The sequence below is a fragment of the Elaeis guineensis genome, chromosome 1 (genome assembly GCF_000442705.2).
Source record: "Elaeis guineensis isolate ETL-2024a chromosome 1, EG11, whole genome shotgun sequence".
NCBI lineage: Eukaryota > Viridiplantae > Streptophyta > Magnoliopsida > Arecales > Arecaceae > Elaeis > Elaeis guineensis.
In genome coordinates this window covers 114,828,436-114,842,293 of record NC_025993.2, presented here as the reverse complement: position 1 = coordinate 114,842,293, position 13,858 = coordinate 114,828,436, and the positions used below count along the sequence as shown (strand labels likewise).

The following is a 13,858-nucleotide window of genomic DNA, read 5'->3' as shown; positions in this document are numbered from 1 at the left end:
ACTTAGAAGCTTTCTTAGAGTACACTTAAAGTTTTATAGCACTTGTGTGAGTGATAACTAACTTAGTATTTCAGTATTAACTTGTACAGGCCAATTGTATCATTTTTCATAACTTAGTTCGATTAATTTTCTATACACCCCAGATTAAACAAAGAACTAAGGTAGCTTTCACACTGGTTTTTTTTTTTTGCTGAGCATCCTGGTCTTCCCACCACCGTTTGACGCGAATCTCAACACTTGACTTAGGTGAAGAGATCCGGTTATTAGGCTTAGGGCAATCCAATTTATTCTGTGTTTTGCATTTTATTTCAGGCAGGTAGCTCTTTCCTTAAATTCAAATTCTTCAATTGGGGTGTAGAAAAAATTATCTAATTTAAATAATACTCAAATCCTTAATTGGCCTTACAATTAACACCTATTTTACCTTGTTAGTGTGCATGTGCAATTGAAAGTGCTAATATCTTTAAATGACCTAAGCCACCAAGAGTCTAACCAGCTAATCTTCTCCGTGACTCACTACATTAGCAAATACTTTCTAACTTACTCTTATTTCTTTTATAGATTAATTTATTTCATATATAAATATATATATTTTTATTTTTTATTTTTTTACATAATATATTAAATGCAAGAAATAACTCATAGTGGAAGGAAAAGGAAATGATAACACTGATTTTGTTCAAGCTCTCCCCTCAACTTGACCGACATTGTCCCCAATAGAGTTTATCTAATTTATTTGTCCTAAGCAAACTGAAAACAAAGAAAGCATTAAAATTAAATAAGCTGGGTTGCCTCCCAGAATGCTAAGTTTTATGTCTTCAGCCAGACCAAACCTCAAAGCAACTTAATCAGAATAAGTTGGTTCATAAAGAACCATGGCATCTTCAACAGTCTTGACAGGTAATTTCAAGAATAGTTTTAATCATTGACCATTAACTTTAAAGATAACACCATTACTTGGGTTTTCAATCTCAACAGCTCCGTGTGAAAAGACTTCCTTTACTAAAAATGGTCCTGTCCATCTAGACCTAAGCTTTTCTGGAAACAGATGTAATCTAGAGTTATATAAGAGCACCTTTTGTCCGATATTGAAAGTTTTTCTTATAATTGATTGATCATGAAATGCTTTGGTTCGTTCCTTGTATATCCTTGCATTTTCATATGCTTCATTTCTAAGTTCTTCTAATTCATTCAATTGAAGCTTCCTATGGTTTCCAGCGTCGTTCAAATTTTATTTAGTTGTTTGATGGCCCACATGGCTTTGTGTTCTATCTCAATAGGCAAGTGACATGGTTTACCAAACACAATCCTATAAGGAGACATTCCTAGATTGGTCTTGAAAGCGGTTCGGTATGCCCAAAGTGCATTAATTAATTTCAAAGACCAATCCTTTCTATTGGCACTAACAGTTTTTTCCAGGATCTGTTTGATTTATCGGTTTGACACTTCAACTTGCCCACTAGTTTGAGGATGATATGGTGTGGCTAATTTATGGGTGACATTATACTTTTTCATCAATGTTGCAAAAGGTCGGTTACAAAAATGGGTTCCCCGATCACTAATGATTGCCCTAGGAATATCGAAACGGGAGAGAATATTTTCTTTAAGAAACTTAATGACCATTTTGCTATCGGGTGTTCTACATGCAATTGCTTCTATCCACTTTGAAACATAATCAACTGCTACTAGAATATATTCATTTCCAAAAGAATTTAGAAATGGTCCCATGAAATCGATCCCCCAAACATCAAAAACTTCAACTACCAAGATTGGGTTGAGTGGCATCATGTGTCGCTTGGTGATTCGACCCATTTTCTGACATTGAGCAAACTTTTACAATATTCATGAGCATCCTTAAACAAATTGGGCCAATAAAAACCACATTGGAGAACCTTAGCAGCAGTTTTCTTAGACGCGAAGTGACCCCCACATGCTTGATCATGACAAAAAGATAAAATATTCATGACTTCGTTATCTGGGATACACCTTCTAATAATTTGATCAGGACATTGTTTAAAAAGATAAGGATCATCCCAAATGAAATACTTCACTTGGGCAAAGAATTTATATTTATCCTGCTTAGTCCAATGAGAAGGTATCTTACCTATGGCTAAATAATTTACAATATCAGCAAACCAAGGTTCAGTAGACACAGACATGAGTTGCTCATCTGGGAAAGATTCATTGATGGGTGGTTCACTAGATGGTGCGACTGGAATTCGGGACAAATGATCTGCTACAACGTTCTCAGTGCCTTTCTTGTCCCTAATTTCTAGGTCAAATTCTTGAAGGAGCAAAATCCATCTGATTAAGCGTGCCTTGGCATCCTTCTTTGCTAGGAGATGTCTAATGGTTGAGTGATCGGTGTAAACAATGATGTGGGTCCCAACCAAATAAAATCTAAATTTTTCTAAAGCAAAGACAACGGCAAGAAACTCCTTCTCAGTTGTGGTGTAGTTAAGCTGCGCATCATTTAAGGTTTTACTTGCATAATATATCACTTTAGGCAGCTTATTTATTCGTTGACCTAAGATTGTGCCCACAACATGATCGGATGCATCACACATTAATTCAAATGGTTCAGACCAGACAGGAGGATGAATGATTGGAGCTGATACAAGTGTATTTTTTAAAAATTCAAAGGATTCCAAGCACTCATGAGTAAATTCAAATTTGGTATCCTTTGCCAAAAGACTAGTCAGTGGACGTGCTACTTTGCTAAAGTTGGCAATAAACCTTCTATAGAATCCAGCATGACCTAAAAATGAACGTATTTCTTTCACAAATTTAGGTGGTGGAAGACTTGCAATTAGATCTATTTTGGCCTTGTCCACTTCAATCCCCTTTTTAGAAATGACATGGCCAAGAACTATTCCCTGTTTGACCATAAACTGACATTTTTCCCAGTTGAGAACTAGGTGCTTCTCCTTACATCGTTCTAGAACTAATTGCAGGTGATTCAGACACTCGGAGAAGTTAGGCCAAAAACAGAAAAGTCATCCATAAAAATTTTTAGAAATCGTTCTATCATATCTGAAAACATGCTGATCATGCATCTCTGGAAGGTTGCCGGTGCATTACATAGTCCAAAGGGCATTCGTCTATAGGCAAAAGTACCAAATGGACAGGTGAATGTAGTCTTTTCTTGATCTTCAGCGGCTATGGGGATCTGGTTGTAACCGGAGTATCCATCAAGAAAACAGTAAAACTCTTGTCCGACTAGTCTTTCCAACATTTGATCAATAAATGGCAAAGAAAAATGATCTTTCCTTGTCGCAGCATTCAACTTTCTATAGTCTATACAGACCCTCCATCCCGTTTGGGTCCTAGTTGGGATAAGTTCGTTTGCATCATTTTGGACCACTGTTACCCCAGATTTTTTGGGTACTACTTGAACTGGGCTTACCCAAGAGCTATCAGAAATATGATAAATTATTCCACTATCTAGGAGTTTCAGAATCTCCTTTTTAACTACATCCTTCATAACTGGATTAAGCCTTCTTTGGGCTTCTCTTGTTGGTTTAGCCTCTTCCTCTAAGTATATTCTATGTTGAACTATAGAAGGGCTTATTCCTTTGATATCTGCAATGGTCCAACCTATTGCCTCTTGATTTGCTTTTAGAACTGACAATAACTCCTCCTCTTGCTTGGGATCTAGGTCTGATGCAATAATTACAGGCAAAGTTTCTTTGGGTCCTAGATATGCATACTTGAGATGTTCTGGGAGGGGCTTCAGTTCTAAAATGGGTGCTTCCTCTATCGATGGTTTAGGTGATGAGTTCACCATCTCAATGATTGGTTCAGTAGGAAGTGTCGATTCCTGATTAATCTGATTTTCTTTAAGTATTTCATTGACATCCTCAGACTCATGGATTAACCAGGGGTTAGACTCTAGGTCGACTTCATCATCACTAATGTCAATGGATTCATAAATACCATCTTGGACTACATTGACATCAGCATGAGAAGAGATTCCTGTTCTAAATTAAAAACATTAAGCTCAATGGTCATATTCCCAAAGGATAACTTCATTAGACCATTTCGACAATTGATTTCAGCATTGGCCGTAGCTAAGAATGGTCTTCCTAAAATGACAGGTATATGTCCTTTAGGATTCGCAACTGGCTCAGTCTCTAAAATAATAAAATCTACAGAAAAAATAAAATTTTCAATCTTTATTAGAACATCCTCGACCATTCCCTTAGGGATCCTGAGAGATATATCGGCTAACTGTAATGTGATCCCAGTAGGTTGAAGTTTTTCTAATCCTAGTTGTTCATACACCGAATATGGAAGGATATTCACACTAGCTCCTAGATCTAGCAAGCCTTTTTTATATTGGTTTCTCCAATAACACAAGAAATTGTTGGAGCTCCAGGGTCCTTATATTTAATTGGCACATGGCTAGATAGGTATGAACTGACACTTGCAGCCAAAAATGCTTTCTTTGGTACATTAGTGATCCTTTTCCTAGTGTAGAGATCTTTTAAAAATTTGGCATAAGTTGGAACCTGATGGATTATATCTAAAAGAGGAATATTAACTTAGACTTGTTTAAATACCTCTAAAATTTTGTCTAAATGTTCAGATTTATTGGATTTCAGTCTGTTTGGAAAAGGAGCTCTAGGACTTTTAAGTACTGAACTAGGTGAATTTTCAGTTTCTGGTGCTTGAGGTTGAAAGGTAGTAGTTTTAGAAGGTGACTCGATAGATGAGTCATCTATATCATCAAGTGCAACTACCTTATTGTCTATTTGTTTTCCTGATCTTAAGGTATGAATGGCATTTACACCATTAACTTGGTTTCCTTATTGGGGTCGTGGACCATTTTGGTTCCTAGGATTTGGCTCAGGTTGGCTAGGTAACCTACCATGTTCTCGTTCACTAATGGTCGAAGCCAGCTGACTTACTTGCATTTCCAGACGGGCTATAGCTTGGGTGTTATTATTTATGAGTTGATCCGTGGTTTGCATAAAGCTGGTATGTGTCTTCATCATGGCTTCTAGGCTTTTCTCTAAAGAGGTAATTTTCTTGTCATTATCATGGAAGCCTGGCGGGTTGTTCATTACTAGGTTGGACCTTAGATTTTGCTGATTGAAATTTGGATTGCCTACATTAGGATTCTGGGACCATGAGAAATTCGGGTGATTCCTCCAACCTGGTTATATGTGGGTGCATAAGGATTGTTCAATGGTCCTTGATAGGTGGCATTCACCTGTGCACACTCATTCGAGTAGGAACATTCTTCTAAGACATGGTCTGGTGCATTGCACCCTTTACACATGGGTGCAGATATTTGATTTACATTGGCTGGTCTCTGTAATTCTAAGGCTTCCAATCTACGTGTTAAGATTGCAATCTTGGCCTCTGATGCTAGGGTTGGTTGAATTTGATGCATTCCTCCTCTTGAAGGTGTAGCTTTATCAGGTTCCCTAGTTGTTTCCCACTGTAAATTTTTCTCGGCTAGGTCTTCTAAGAATTGCCAAGCTTCAGTAGTTTCTTTGTCCATAAATTGGCCTTGGCATATGGACTCTAGCATGGTTTTGAGTTTGAATCTAACCCCTCATAGATGATCTGGCATAGTCTCCAAGTTTCTATTCCATGGTGTGGGCATTGGGTCAAAAGATTCTTGAAACGATCAAAGTATTTCCAAAATGATTCACCAGCTAGTTGGTAAAATTGATTTATTTCATTCCTAATCCTAGCTGTTTTATGATGGGGAAAATATGATGTGCAAATCTTAAAATTTATAAATAAAACCGCAAGCGCACGGTGTGCAGAGTAGCACGACCAGCGAGTACGGGTCGATCCCACAGAGACTTGGTTTAAAAATGATTTTCAAATCTATGCTCAAGCGAGCTTTAACAAAAATCGAAAGTCGAAAGTTGTTTGCTAAAGACAATAAGACTAAGGATCTAGGGTTTTTGAATCCACTAGATCTAGATTAGGAATTCTACCTAGAATTTTTCTTATTGATCCTAACGACTACTCCTCTTGTCTTTTCCAAGCATAGATTATGAAGGGACTAAGGCCCAACGATAACTCATCAAGATTCTTTACAGGGGAGTAGTAACTAGGATCCCTTAGGATTTTCTCCTCCTATGCACTGAATCAAGATTGAACTATGAAGGGACTCTGACCCAACTGTAGTTCATCAAAAATTCTTGGCAAAAGAGGAAGAAAAAGAAATCCTAAGAAAAAGAAAGAACCCTATGTAAAATCCCTACTCATGATCTAGCTTCATCGCAAACCCTAGAAGGGATGCTTAGCTAGACATGATCTAAATCTACTTGCAAAATTTAAATGCAAAAAAATAAACTATCCTAATTTCATAAATTAAACTATCCTAATTGCATAAATTAAACTGCATAATTTAAACTAACCTAATTGCATAAAATTAAATTGCATAAATTAAACTATCCTAATTGCAAGAAAAATAAATTGCATAATGTAAAGAGATGAAATTGCATAAAAATAAGATTTTATATATAAAAAAAATTATTACAAAAACTCAAAGCTCGAGCTTGAGAAGAAGCTAAAAACCCCACTATCTAGGGTTACAAGCTTGATCGGAAGGAAGAATACATAAAACAAGGGCCTTTGGGGGCTTTTTATAGGCATTTGGGGGTTATAAGGTTTTCAAAACTTTAGATGTGGGACTAAGAGGTTTTAGAGGATTGTTAGGGGGGTTTATGGTGCACCGATGGATCCATGGTCCATGCGCCTGTTGCTGTGGATCAGGCGGCTAACCAGATCACCAAATCAGTTGATTTTTGACCAATTTTGATCTGATTTGATTCGGGTTTGACCCAATTGAGTCTTCTTTCTTCATTCTTCAATTCTGGGTCAATTTAACTCTGTTTTGCATAAAATTTATGCTGTTGGAATCCTCTTTCCTTGTTCTTTCTATTGATGATCTCTTCTTCTGCAAAATATAATAACAAGTATCAATTTCTTAATAAAGTTAGATAATTTAGATATTAATTGATACTTTTTATGTCAATTTGTGACATAAATCAAAGAGCTTGAACCTATGCCTCTAAAGGAAAGCAATGAGAGCCCGATTGTGGAACCACCCTACCACGTTACGCCGACGGTCCCTCCGGCACAACGCACTTGATGTGTGAGGTGGTAAGGACCAACCTTTCCTAAGGAGATAATTAGCTAATACCATGATGGAGTAGGTCCGAACACTCACACCCACCATATAGCAGCTACGGTGGAGCATGGTGAGGGGCCAAACTTCACCAGCGGCTGCCTTGGTGCGACCATCGGGCCTGTGCAGATGGGTCAAGGTGAGAGCATCAACATCCGAACGTGACTCAGGCCTCCCACCTACGATCATGACTGGTGGTGCAAGCTCCACGCCGTTCATCCTAGTCTCCCTCAAAAGGTCAGAAAGAGACAGTCAACCTCAACGACCAATAGCTCTGCCACAAGCTAGCACCAGAACCGCTCCCAACAAATGAAAGAACTTGAGAGAAAGGTTCAAAGATCCGAACACTGAACTGGTAGACTTTGGGCAGGGCTAGCCATCAGCAAGATGATGGCCCCAACTCCAAAACTCAACCACTATCCTCCCGAGAGATTCAAAGTGGGCAAATCCTAAGTTGATTCAAGATACCATCGGACGAGCCGCATGATGCATCCATCAACCTCTTGGATGATCAGGAAGATCAAAGCAGATAGAATGGCGTATCGGTGGGAAAGAGATGGGACTTTAGAGTGAGGATAGAGATATCCATAGGAACATGCATGCACGACCCTACTAAAATGAAGTCCTCCCAACTGGTGAATGCACTTGAGACCCGAAGTCCGCATCGACACTTCAACGGCTTCATCATGCTGATGATACTTTAAGACTGATGCCCCCACCTTATTTGCAAATAAGGTGAGAGAGTGCACCATCGGCCCAACATCAATGCCCCCATCTTGTTTGCCAACGAGGTGAGAGAGTGCATCATCGGCCCAATATCGATGCCCCTCTTTATCTACGAGCAAGGATAGTGAGCGCATCATCAACCTCTATCTGTAAAAAGGATCGAAAAGTTCGTCATCAGCTTCAATCCGATGCCCCTTCTTGCCTATGAGTAGGGATAGCAAGCGCATCATCGACCTCCATATCCATAGGAAAGAACGGGGAGAATCCTCATCCCTGCCATATGCGAATACCACGCGTCCGTAGGCGAGTGAGATAGAGACCTCCCGATGCCGCATGACATGTTACAATAGCAGTCATCTGGAGCACTAAAGAGAAAACAAAGGAGAATTACAAAATAAGAGCTATATCGACTTCATCGGCCATCCGCTATGGGATCGGGCTAAGGTTACACCTCAGGGTCATTGAAGATATTTACACAAGGCATTGCATTGGCGAAGGACACAACTTCCTCAAAGGATACTTCGGCAGCATGATGGGCGTCCTTCTCAGAGATATGTCCGCCTTCCGGATGCCCCACTAGAGACTGTAGAAGAAGTCATGTCAGTGAGGAGGGAGGAGTAGCCCCATGGAGAGGCTAAAGATCTCTCGATTTAGTGCTACCCGAAAGGGACTCTCCAATGACTGTTATGCCAACTCCCCCATCGGTGTGATGGAGGACTTCCAATACCTCCCACACTAAGCCAAAGCCCCCACTACAATGACTCTCATCCAAGCATCCTGTGACGGTCTGATTAAAGATAGAAACTTCTCTGGCCATGAAAAAGGCACCCACCATCTCCCAAGGTGGTGGGGGGCACCACCACAACATGGAAGGTCACTAATGAACCTCGACCCAAAAGCAATGAAGAATCCTTTATAAAGAGAGCCAAGATGGAACTCTGCCAACCACTGCCATTGATCAGGCAATAAGTTTTGCTGAATGAGTAGTCTCAAAAATATCCGAATCGATGGCCAGATGCCCAGGCCGCTCATCCCTACAAATTATCATTGCCCAGGATGCACCATGCCGAACACATGATGTCCTTGGGATTCCATGAAAGTGACCTCCCGAGTGCCAGGTAGACCGAACTCATCGACAACGATAGGGCATATCCATCGGTTCTCCCTTGAAGGGCCATGAGATTTTCATGACATCGCGAAGGTGACTGACGCCCTCTTCCACGGATCCTCCCCAATGGTCCTCAGGAAGAATGCAAGAATCCAATCCTCAGGCCTCTCGCAGGGGTCAATCCACTCCCTTAAATGATCGAGAAGTTGGCCTATAATGTGCTTCGACAGCTCGAGGCCATGAACGAAGGATAGCAACAGTACCTCACCCACTATTTAGAGAGAAGGAATGCTGAGAAGAATATCTGGCATGCTTTGATATTGCTGTCTCAAAAGTCTATACCCTCAATGAACCCACCGTCACATGGGCAATGAAGCAAGGACTCGAGGTGAGCACCTAGTTTCTTCCCTCAATGAGAACTTCGTAGGGGACAATACCAATCTCATAACTTGAGGGTAAAGAGATGCTTGGGTCGAGGATGACAAAGTCTGACTCCAAAAAGAAGGGAGGAAGAACAGCAACAAAAGGAAGCCCCACGTTGATGATCACAGAGCTTCAAGATAAGGAGAAAAGAATCATCTTGTACAATCATAAAAGAAGTGAGGGATGAAGAATCTCCCTCAACACTTCCACCACCGCATTCTCCTCTCCGATTTGTGCATTTGGATACCTCATGAGTCAGAGCGAGGATCTCACGAGAGGTTCACACTGAACTGGTGCTGAAGTGGGGGGCAGCACCCCAATGGCGGCCTAGCGATCGAAATCATGAGTACGACCTCAAAATCCACCAGCAGGAAGTGAAACTGGAAGAGTGGAAGGTTGAGCGGCGAGCTCTCAAAACCATCATTGTTCAGTACAAAAGGATGCACAAAGCTCTGTTCACTAAGTTCGGACATCCTCGACAATGTCGGGATGAAGGAAACTCCCAACTATGACCGCCCATTACATTGCCAGGTAGATTAGGACCTAACTCCTGCCATAAACTATTAAGGTAAGAGCTTGGGACCAAATGACATTGTACTGACTGTGGATAACCAATCACTACAGAGCTCATGCTGAAGCCAATGTCCCCAATGCCTCTCGACCTAAAGATTCTGCACTCAAACAAACCAAGGCACCAAAGTCTGCCGAACACAATAGACAAACCTCTAGCTAAGGGATATCGAGTCAACTAATGGAAGTGGATGAACCTAGAGCTTACGTGTCAGCCACTCTTGATGACATTTAGTTTCTACGGGCCTGACACTCTGAGGGACTTTGGATCCACTGCTAATGAGCAATACGAACCTTTGTACCTTCATCACTAATAAGATTGTTCCTTCTAGCGAAAAATTCAATCACGAATTTAGCCAGATCGAGGGTGGATCATTGGAACCATGCCGAAGACCACTGTAAGCTTCGCACGACCGTTCACCACAAGCGGATCGGCTAAAGGTTGGAGATGACTTAAGATGGAATCGGATGACATCCCGGAATAAATCTCCACAACTATGTCGAGATAAACACGTAAGGTACGCACTATAAAATGAGCATTTTATTAAGCAAAGTCTCATTACAAGATGACCTCGATCGGACAAGATCCATTACAATGAAAGAAAAGAGAGGTACAAGCCCTACTATCGTTAAGGCCCTCCATCGGATCAGAATCATGAAAATTATAGGACTCGACTATGTCGACCTCGCAGCCCATCGGGGTACGCTCGCTTTTATGACATACTTCTTGAGAGGGCTGGAAGGCTGTGCAACCATCGAGGAAGGCTAAACAGCTTTCAAAAAGTTTCAAGAGCCTCTTGTGGAGTAGCATCCCAAGCCAACCCTAGTGGTTACCACCGTGGTTCGACAGACGCATGCCGAAGTTTAAATCTATGATTTTCTAGGAGAGCCTAACTCCTGAAATGTTCGTCCAAAGATGGAGATTAGATGTTTGCTGAAGTCCAAATCTATGATTTCCTGGGAGAGCCTAATTCTTAAAAGGTTCATCCGAAGATGAAGATCGGATGCGCATTGAAGCCTCGAATCTGTGATTTCTTAAGAAAGATCTAACTACCTTAAAGGTATATCCGATGACAGAGATCGGACATTTGCCAGAATCCGTAAAACGACAGTACACATTCTATAATGCGGCAACAGCAGCAAAAAGAAAAAGAGTCAGAATGCAACCATGGAAGGGGTACGCATGATAAAAGTTCACTTTTCATTCATTAAATATTTACAGAAGACAGTGCCAGAAAGGCACCGAACAAAAGAGGAGAGGAAGGACAAAGAAAGAGAGGAGCGAGGGCTAATCTTTATTCGAAGAAAATGCTTCGACCTCCTCATCACTATTCTTGAGGTGGAGATGATAGAGGTCCAACTATGGCATCATGTATTTCATGCGGACCTTGTAGTTCTCGAAGCCCTGAATGAAGCTGATGGTGGAGGCATTGAGGAGCTCTCCCTTAAAGTCCTCTGAGGCCTTATACTCCACTATGCAATGGAGTTTGGCCTTGACGAAGGTCTCTATGGAGGTCCCTTGGTCGACCGCCCTATCGGGGCAAAAGGAACTCTCCCCAGCTCGCTCGAACTCGCTTGGCACTTTGGAAGGAGACGGTGCTCGACCGACGGTAGAAGGCCCTGGAGATGCAGCCCTCACCCTCTTAGGCCATGGCTTGCCCCTTAGGAGGACCGCCTTCTTCTTTGCCACTTCATTGACTGTAGTGTTGGCTCCATCATGGCAAGGGGCAGGAGAGCAAGGAAGACTTCCCCAATGAATGTGTCCAACACCAAGGGAATGCCCTATTTATATAGGTTTCAATCAAAATGCGCCCAACCCACTAGCAATCAGGTTGTGCCACACATCCAATTCAGAAGCGCTCATCACCATGGCGATTAACTACACTCTTTCATTACCAAGGAGCAGCCAGCAAAATACTTCGTGATCCACTTCAATCCACCACATGACACCAATGATTGACTTGAGACGAATCTCCAGTTTATTCCCTCAAAAAATCCCATCTGCCATTATGGCGGATAAGGTTACGAGGCATCCCATGGGCAAACGGTTAGGGTCTTGATAAATAGACCCACAAACGGCCTAGACCAAGATAATGCCTATCGACGAGGCTCTTGAACATATCCAAAAAGAATCTTGGGTTCATTCAATTGAGATCTCTAGATCGAGCAGATACCAATCAAAGCAACAGTGACCCACATCAAAGGATCTTCAAAAGCCAACATCTCAAAATTTGAAAAGACAACCATTGACTTCGAATCTCATCCCGAAGATGAGAGAACTGGAACTCATCGAACCACGATATCAGTAAGTGTAGCTCGATAGACGAAAGCTCGATAGCAGAAGTCTGTGCCACTGTGAGCTCAGACGAGCTACCAGATCCAGGAGCATCCAACGACTGCAATCGTCGGTCAAAGAGACCTCTCGATAACCACCCAACGTAAGTCGTCGATGAAGTCTCATGATGGCAAGGAAGCTTGCTTCGGCATGTGACCCTCGAGACCCTTCTAGTAATCTACTTTTCATCACGAAATGCTCTGAATTAGGAAGTGGAGGACAGGTGTTGGACAGTATACTATCCACCTAATGATGTGTCCGACACATGAAGATGCAGTGAGCATATGACATCATGATCTGGCAACCTAGATCGTGTGATTCAAATGACATCAAGTGGCATCTCAAAAACTCCACAAACCTCGGCTCTTACCTGACCACTCATGGAAGGTTGGCATATCGGTAAGATTTGCATCGTCGGGCAACCACTGATCTCACTCGATCTCTATCTCAATCCTCCGTGAGCCACATCGAGACTCTAAAAGATCTTTGATGTATGGGATATCACGATCGGATGACAGACAGTGTTGGTAGCTTTCTCCCACTCATAGAAGGTTAGTCCTATCAGGACCAGCTGACATCCACATTCTGACCTCCTGACGGTCACATCTCTGGTGGGTGGCGACCAATCCCTTAATGGGCCTCTCCTCATAAAAGGGATCCAGACTAACACTATGGGGGGTCCCCTTCTTTTCCTCTCTCGTGTTTTCATTGCCTCTCTCTTACTGTTCTCTCTCTCCAACTGCAAAGTCACACCACAGATTCCTTCTCCAGAGAACCCTCAATCTCCTTCTCCGGTGCTCTGGCTTTGCTTATAGGTATCCGGAGGCTCAATCCAGTGCCTGCCCACTTTAGCACAATGACCAGTTCTGTGCATTACCACACCACATCGCCTCGGTCGGAGAGGCACGGCAATAGTTCCTATGCTTTTGTTATTTATCCTAGCATTCATTGGTGTGTAGGAAATGATGGATCCATAAATGTACTTAGGATACGTGGTTATCTTTTTTTTTTTAAACCTCTAGCTCAATGGCTGATTTTGTTTGATATTTCGGCAATTGAAGGCACTATAGTTGAAGATTTTATTACACTGGATGAATGTAAGTAGAATCAGTTTGTTCTTTCGTAAGTTTTTTTCAAAAGAGTTGGTGAATAAAATTTTGTCTGTACCTATACTTTATGGTGAGATTAGAGATAAGCTAAGGGGTTCATCTTCTAGATTAATGGTAAAAGTTTCTGATTTTTACTATATATTTTTATCTAAACCTCATCAAATTCTGAATTTAGCTTAGATCCAAAGCTTAGAGGTTCATCCTAGCGTTAGTTCATTTATGTGAAAATTAGTATGGTATCAACTACTTTGTAGGATTGTATTATCTTCGAATGACTTTTATGTTTTATATTTTTGTGATATTTGCACAATGATAGAGGAATATGTATCTTATATTATTTTTTATTATAGTGCTACATCTCAAGAGCATCAAGTATAAAGATAAGCTTCCTTATAGCATTTATCTATTTCTTTATATTAGACATTTAATGT

General features: G+C 41.3%; 1 non-coding gene across 1 annotated transcript; it reads left to right on the top strand.

Annotated features, from left to right (window-relative positions):
* The first annotated feature begins 5,596 nt into the window (after positions 1 to 5,596).
* LOC140854946 (small nucleolar RNA R71) lies at positions 5,597 to 5,703 on the top strand. The gene has a single exon (XR_012138040.1). It is a non-coding gene; the product is annotated as a small nucleolar RNA R71 (small nucleolar RNA).
* Positions 5,704 to 13,858: the final 8,155 nt, after the last annotated feature.